This window comes from Nerophis lumbriciformis, linkage group LG24 (genome assembly GCF_033978685.3).
Source record: "Nerophis lumbriciformis linkage group LG24, RoL_Nlum_v2.1, whole genome shotgun sequence".
NCBI lineage: Eukaryota > Metazoa > Chordata > Actinopteri > Syngnathiformes > Syngnathidae > Nerophis > Nerophis lumbriciformis.
The window spans coordinates 1-7,796 of NC_084571.2; positions in this window are offsets into that span (position 1 = coordinate 1).

Sequence of the window (7,796 nt, forward strand, 5' to 3'; positions counted from 1 at the left end):
CTAACCCTAACCCTAACCCTAACCCTAACCCTAACCCTAACCCTAACCCTAACCCTAACCCTAACCCTAACCCTAACCCTAACCCTAACCCTAACCCTAACCCTAACCCTAACCCTAACCCTAACCCTAACCCTAACCCTAACCCTAACCCTAACCCTAACCCTAACCCTAACCCTAACCCTAACCCTAACCCTAACCCTAACCCTAACCCTAACCCTAACCCTAACCCTAACCCTAACCCTAACCCTAACCCTAACCCTAACCCTAACCCTAACCCTAACCCTAACCCTAACCCTAACCCTAACCCTAACCCTAACCCTAACCCTAACCCTAACCCTAACCCTAACCCTAACCCTAACCCTAACCCTAACCCTAACCCTAACCCTAACCCTAACCCTAACCCTAACCCTAACCCTAACCCTAACCCTAACCCTAACCCTAACCCTAACCCTAACCCTAACCCTAACCCTAACCCTAACCCTAACCCTAACCCTAACCCTAACCCTAACCCTAACCCTAACCCTAACCCTAACCCTAACCCTAACCCTAACCCTAACCCTAACCCTAACCCTAACCCTAACCCTAACCCTAACCCTAACCCTAACCCTAACCCTAACCCTAACCCTAACCCTAACCCTAACCCTAACCCTAACCCTAACCCTAACCCTAACCCTAACCCTAACCCTAACCCTAACCCTAACCCTAACCCTAACCCTAACCCTAACCCTAACCCTAACCCTAACCCTAACCCTAACCCTAACCCTAACCCTAACCCTAACCCTAACCCTAACCCTAACCCTAACCCTAACCCTAACCCTAACCCTAACCCTAACCCTAACCCTAACCCTAACCCTAACCCTAACCCTAACCCTAACCCTAACCCTAACCCTAACCCTAACCCTAACCCTAACCCTAACCCTAACCCTAACCCTAACCCTAACCCTAACCCTAACCCTAACCCTAACCCTAACCCTAACCCTAACCCTAACCCTAACCCTAACCCTAACCCTAACCCTAACCCTAACCCTAACCCTAACCCTAACCCTAACCCTAACCCTAACCCTAACCCTAACCCTAACCCTAACCCTAACCCTAACCCTAACCCTAACCCTAACCCTAACCCTAACCCTAACCCTAACCCTAACCCTAACCCTAACCCTAACCCTAACCCTAACCCTAACCCTAACCCTAACCCTAACCCTAACCCTAACCCTAACCCTAACCCTAACCCTAACCCTAACCCTAACCCTAACCCTAACCCTAACCCTAACCCTAACCCTAACCCTAACCCTAACCCTAACCCTAACCCTAACCCTAACCCTAACCCTAACCCTAACCCTAACCCTAACCCTAACCCTAACCCTAACCCTAACCCTAACCCTAACCCTAACCCTAACCCTAACCCTAACCCTAACCCTAACCCTAACCCTAACCCTAACCCTAACCCTAACCCTAACCCTAACCCTAACCCTAACCCTAACCCTAACCCTAACCCTAACCCTAACCCTAACCCTAACCCTAACCCTAACCCTAACCCTAACCCTAACCCTAACCCTAACCCTAACCCTAACCCTAACCCTAACCCTAACCCTAACCCTAACCCTAACCCTAACCCTAACCCTAACCCTAACCCTAACCCTAACCCTAACCCTAACCCTAACCCTAACCCTAACCCTAACCCTAACCCTAACCCTAACCCTAACCCTAACCCTAACCCTAACCCTAACCCTAACCCTAACCCTAACCGACACCCACGCGCTCCTCTTCAAAAGCAGCTTCCACCCCAAGCATACCTTCGCGGGGTTGGTGAAATCCCAATTGTTGAGGTTCCATCGTGTCTGCACCAGAAGGGAGGACTTCCTGACGGCCTCGAGGACCCTCTTTTCTGCCCTGAAGGGGAGGGGCTATTCCAGGTCCTTCCTCAGACGGCAGTTGAGGGTCTTCTTGGACCCGAAGGGGCCTCCCCCTGGGACCGACATGATCCCTCTCATCACCACCTACTCTCCCTCGGCCGTGCGGGTCGCCAAGAAGGTCAAAGACCACTTCCGGACCTTTGCGGAGAGTAGCGGGAGGCTGCCGGGGCGCTACGTGGTGCCGGCCTACCGTAAGAACCCCAACTTGAATGATCTGTTGGTCAGGGCCAGGGTCAGCTCACTGAGAGACCCGCCCTCCACTAGGAGGGACACCCTTGTCCGCCACTCACAATGGTTGGTGAACCCCCACAACCGCAAGGTTTTCCAGCCGTTGTGCCGTGGCGGCCGACACACCCGGAACTGTGTGTACGTGATTCGGTGCCAACGATGTGGCGATATGTACGTGGGCGAGACGGGCAATACCTTAGCTAGGAGATTCGCCCAACACAAGTACAACATCGTTAGGCATAAAAATACCAACACTCACCTGGTTCAGCATTTTCTCCGACACGGGTGGTCTTCCGTCCGGGCGACTGTTGTAGAGACGGATCCCAAATGGAGCCTCGCCCAACGCCACCGGGCGGAGCTCCTTTGGATCTCCAAATTGGGCACCAGACATCCAGGGGGCCTAAATGAGGTGTGAGTGTGAGCCCGTTGGATTGTGACGGACAGTGCACATTCCCGTTTTTCCCTTCTTTATTTTTCCCATACCCCCCACCCCCCCTCTTCCCTAACCCTAACCATTCCCTTCTCCTTACCTAAAACCTACCCCCAAACCTAACCCTAACCCTAACCCTAACCCTAACCCTAACCCTAACCCTAACCCTAACCCTAACCCTAACCCTAACCCTAACCCTAACCCTAACCCTAACCCTAACCCTAACCCTAACCCTAACCCTAACCCTAACCCTAACCCTAACCCTAACCCTAACCCTAACCCTAACCCTAACCCTAACCCTAACCCTAACCCTAACCCTAACCCTAACCCTAACCCTAACCCTAACCCTAACCCTAACCCTAACCCTAACCCTAACCCTAACCCTAACCCTAACCCTAACCCTAACCCTAACCCTAACCCTAACCCTAACCCTAACCCTAACCCTAACCCTAACCCTAACCCTAACCCTAACCCTAACCCTAACCCTAACCCTAACCCTAACCCTAACCCTAACCCTAACCCTAACCCTAACCCTAACCCTAACCCTAACCCTAACCCTAACCCTAACCCTAACCCTAACCCTAACCCTAACCCTAACCCTAACCCTAACCCTAACCCTAACCCTAACCCTAACCCTAACCCTAACCCTAACCCTAACCCTAACCCTAACCCTAACCCTAACCCTAACCCTAACCCTAACCCTAACCCTAACCCTAACCCTAACCCTAACCCTAACCCTAACCCTAACCCTAACCCTAACCCTAACCCTAACCCTAACCCTAACCCTAACCCTAACCCTAACCCTAACCCTAACCCTAACCCTAACCCTAACCCTAACCCTAACCCTAACCCTAACCCTAACCCTAACCCTAACCCTAACCCTAACCCTAACCCTAACCCTAACCCTAACCCTAACCCTAACCCTAACCCTAACCCTAACCCTAACCCTAACCCTAACCCTAACCCTAACCCTAACCCTAACCCTAACCCTAACCCTAACCCTAACCCTAACCCTAACCCTAACCCTAACCCTAACCCTAACCCTAACCCTAACCCTAACCCTAACCCTAACCCTAACCCTAACCCTAACCCTAACCCTAACCCTAACCCTAACCCTAACCCTAACCCTAACCCTAACCCTAACCCTAACCCTAACCCTAACCCTAACCCTAACCCTAACCCTAACCCTAACCCTAACCCTAACCCTAACCCTAACCCTAACCCTAACCCTAACCCTAACCCTAACCCTAACCCTAACCCTAACCCTAACCCTAACCCTAACCCTAACCCTAACCCTAACCCTAACCCTAACCCTAACCCTAACCCTAACCCTAACCCTAACCCTAACCCTAACCCTAACCCTAACCCTAACCCTAACCCTAACCCTAACCCTAACCCTAACCCTAACCCTAACCCTAACCCTAACCCTAACCCTAACCCTAACCCTAACCCTAACCCTAACCCTAACCCTAACCCTAACCCTAACCCTAACCCTAACCCTAACCCTAACCCTAACCCTAACCCTAACCCTAACCCTAACCCTAACCCTAACCCTAACCCTAACCCTAACCCTAACCCTAACCCTAACCCTAACCCTAACCCTAACCCTAACCCTAACCCTAACCCTAACCCTAACCCTAACCCTAACCCTAACCCTAACCCTAACCCTAACCCTAACCCTAACCCTAACCCTAACCCTAACCCTAACCCTAACCCTAACCCTAACCCTAACCCTAACCCTAACCCTAACCCTAACCCTAACCCTAACCCTAACCCTAACCCTAACCCTAACCCTAACCCTAACCCTAACCCATCCTGCTGTGGAGAAACAGGGAAGCCGACAGCCAGGGGATTAGAAGCGCCCCACCTACTAGGGAACTAGAAGAGTCCCAGTAGGCATGGCTCAGCCAGCCTGACGAGGTCTGAAAGACCGAAACGCGCGTCGCTGGATACCAATCCAACATGTGTTTGACACCGCATTTGACGCAGACTCGGATTGCTTTCTTTCAGGGTCCTTGGAGGGTCTTGCGGTTGGTTTGGACGTTGCCTGGACAGGTTGTCCACGGACAGTGCCTTTATCCCCTTCCCCCACCCCCTACTCCTAAACCTAACCCTAACCCTAACCCTAACCCTAACCCTAACCCTAACCCTAACCCTAACCCTAACCCTAACCCTAACCCTAACCCTAACCCTAACCCTAACCCTAACCCTAACCCTAACCCTAACCCTAACCCTAACCCTAACCCTAACCCTAACCCTAACCCTAACCCTAACCCTAACCCTAACCCTAACCCTAACCCTAACCCTAACCCTAACCCTAACCCTAACCCTAACCCTAACCCTAACCCTAACCCTAACCCTAACCCTAACCCTAACCCTAACCCTAACCCTAACCCTAACCCTAACCCTAACCCTAACCCTAACCCTAACCCTAACCCTAACCCTAACCCTAACCCTAACCCTAACCCTAACCCTAACCCTAACCCTAACCCTAACCCTAACCCTAACCCTAACCCTAACCCTAACCCTAACCCTAACCCTAACCCTAACCCTAACCCTAACCCTAACCCTAACCCTAACCCTAACCCTAACCCTAACCCTAACCCTAACCCTAACCCTAACCCTAACCCTAACCCTAACCCTAACCCTAACCCTAACCCTAACCCTAACCCTAACCCTAACCCTAACCCTAACCCTAACCCTAACCCTAACCCTAACCCTAACCCTAACCCTAACCCTAACCCTAACCCTAACCCTAACCCTAACCCTAACCCTAACCCTAACCCTAACCCTAACCCTAACCCTAACCCTAACCCTAACCCTAACCCTAACCCTAACCCTAACCCTAACCCTAACCCTAACCCTAACCCTAACCCTAACCCTAACCCTAACCCTAACCCTAACCCTAACCCTAACCCTAACCCTAACCCTAACCCTAACCCTAACCCTAACCCTAACCCTAACCCTAACCCTAACCCTAACCCTAACCCTAACCCTAACCCTAACCCTAACCCTAACCCTAACCCTAACCCTAACCCTAACCCTAACCCTAACCCTAACCCTAACCCTAACCCTAACCCTAACCCTAACCCTAACCCTAACCCTAACCCTAACCCTAACCCTAACCCTAACCCTAACCCTAACCCTAACCCTAACCCTAACCCTAACCCTAACCCTAACCCTAACCCTAACCCTAACCCTAACCCTAACCCTAACCCTAACCCTAACCCTAACCCTAACCCTAACCCTAACCCTAACCCTAACCCTAACCCTAACCCTAACCCTAACCCTAACCCTAACCCTAACCCTAACCCTAACCCTAACCCTAACCCTAACCCTAACCCTAACCCTAACCCTAACCCTAACCCTAACCCTAACCCTAACCCTAACCCTAACCCTAACCCTAACCCTAACCCTAACCCTAACCCTAACCCTAACCCTAACCCTAACCCTAACCCTAACCCTAACCCTAACCCTAACCCTAACCCTAACCCTAACCCTAACCCTAACCCTAACCCTAACCCTAACCCTAACCCTAACCCTAACCCTAACCCTAACCCTAACCCTAACCCTAACCCTAACCCTAACCCTAACCCTAACCCTAACCCTAACCCTAACCCTAACCCTAACCCTAACCCTAACCCTAACCCTAACCCTAACCCTAACCCTAACCCTAACCCTAACCCTAACCCTAACCCTAACCCTAACCCTAACCCTAACCCTAACCCTAACCCTAACCCTAACCCTAACCCTAACCCTAACCCTAACCCTAACCCTAACCCTAACCCTAACCCTAACCCTAACCCTAACCCTAACCCTAACCCTAACCCTAACCCTAACCCTAACCCTAACCCTAACCCTAACCCTAACCCTAACCCTAACCCTAACCCTAACCCTAACCCTAACCCTAACCCTAACCCTAACCCTAACCCTAACCCTAACCCTAACCCTAACCCTAACCCTAACCCTAACCCTAACCCTAACCCTAACCCTAACCCTAACCCTAACCCTAACCCTAACCCTAACCCTAACCCTAACCCTAACCCTAACCCTACACTCTAACCCTAACCCTAACCCTAACCCTAACCCTAACCCTAACCCTAACCCTAACCCTAACCCTAACCCTAACCCTAACCCTAACCCTAACCCTAACCCTAACCCTAACCCTAACCCTAACCCTAGCCTTTATCCCCTTCCCCCACCCCCTACTCCTAAACCTAACCCTAACCCTAACCCTAACCCTAACCCTAACCCTAACCCTAACCCTAACCCTAACCCTAACCCTAACCCTAACCCCCTAACCCTAACCCTAACCCTAACCCTAACCCTAACCCTAACCCTAACCCTAACCCTAACCCTAACCCTAACCCTAACCCTAACCCCTAACCCTAACCCCTAACCCTAACCCTAACCCTAACCCTAACCCTAACCCTAACCCTAACCCTAACCCTAACCCTAACCCTAACCCTAACCCTAACCCTAACCCTAACCCTAACCCTAACCCTAACCCTAACCCTAAAACCCCCCCCTCTTCCCTAACCCTAACCATTCCCTTCTCCTTACCTAAAACCTACCCCCAAACCTAACCAGCCAGTGCCTCCAATCCTCTTACGGCTCTCACTCTCCCTCGCTCGCCCTCCTGGACCTGCAAAAAATCACAATTAGGGGAGGTAATAGGGAATATATGCCTAACACCTAACCATAACCCTAATCCTAAAACCTAACCCTAACCCTAACCCTAACCCTAACCTCGGGTACGGTACATATACGTACATTCAGAACATTCACTAAGGGGAGGTGACTGGGAATATCCTCTCCCAACTCTCTGTTTAATACTGAAGCCCTAGGTCACACATCCAGGGTACTTTCTGTATTATTTCCATTGAATGTACTAGTGTTTGTCAATTATTATTATATATATATATTTATTATAATATATTATATAATTCATATCATATTACAGATTATTATATTATATATCATATACCAATAACAATGTTTACCATTTCATGTTATTGTTTTAGCAGATAGGATTTTGCAGTAGCATCCTGGGGCTTCAGAGGGTCACTGTTGTCTTCTTTTTACACTTGTGTTGGGGTCAAGACTTCTATTTTGAAGGCCAACTTGTGTTTCACGTGGACCCCACCCCTTCATTTAAATGTTTTATTGCTATTAACACCTTTCTCCTGCAATACCTGTTTTCACTGCAAGGATAAAAGGTTGAT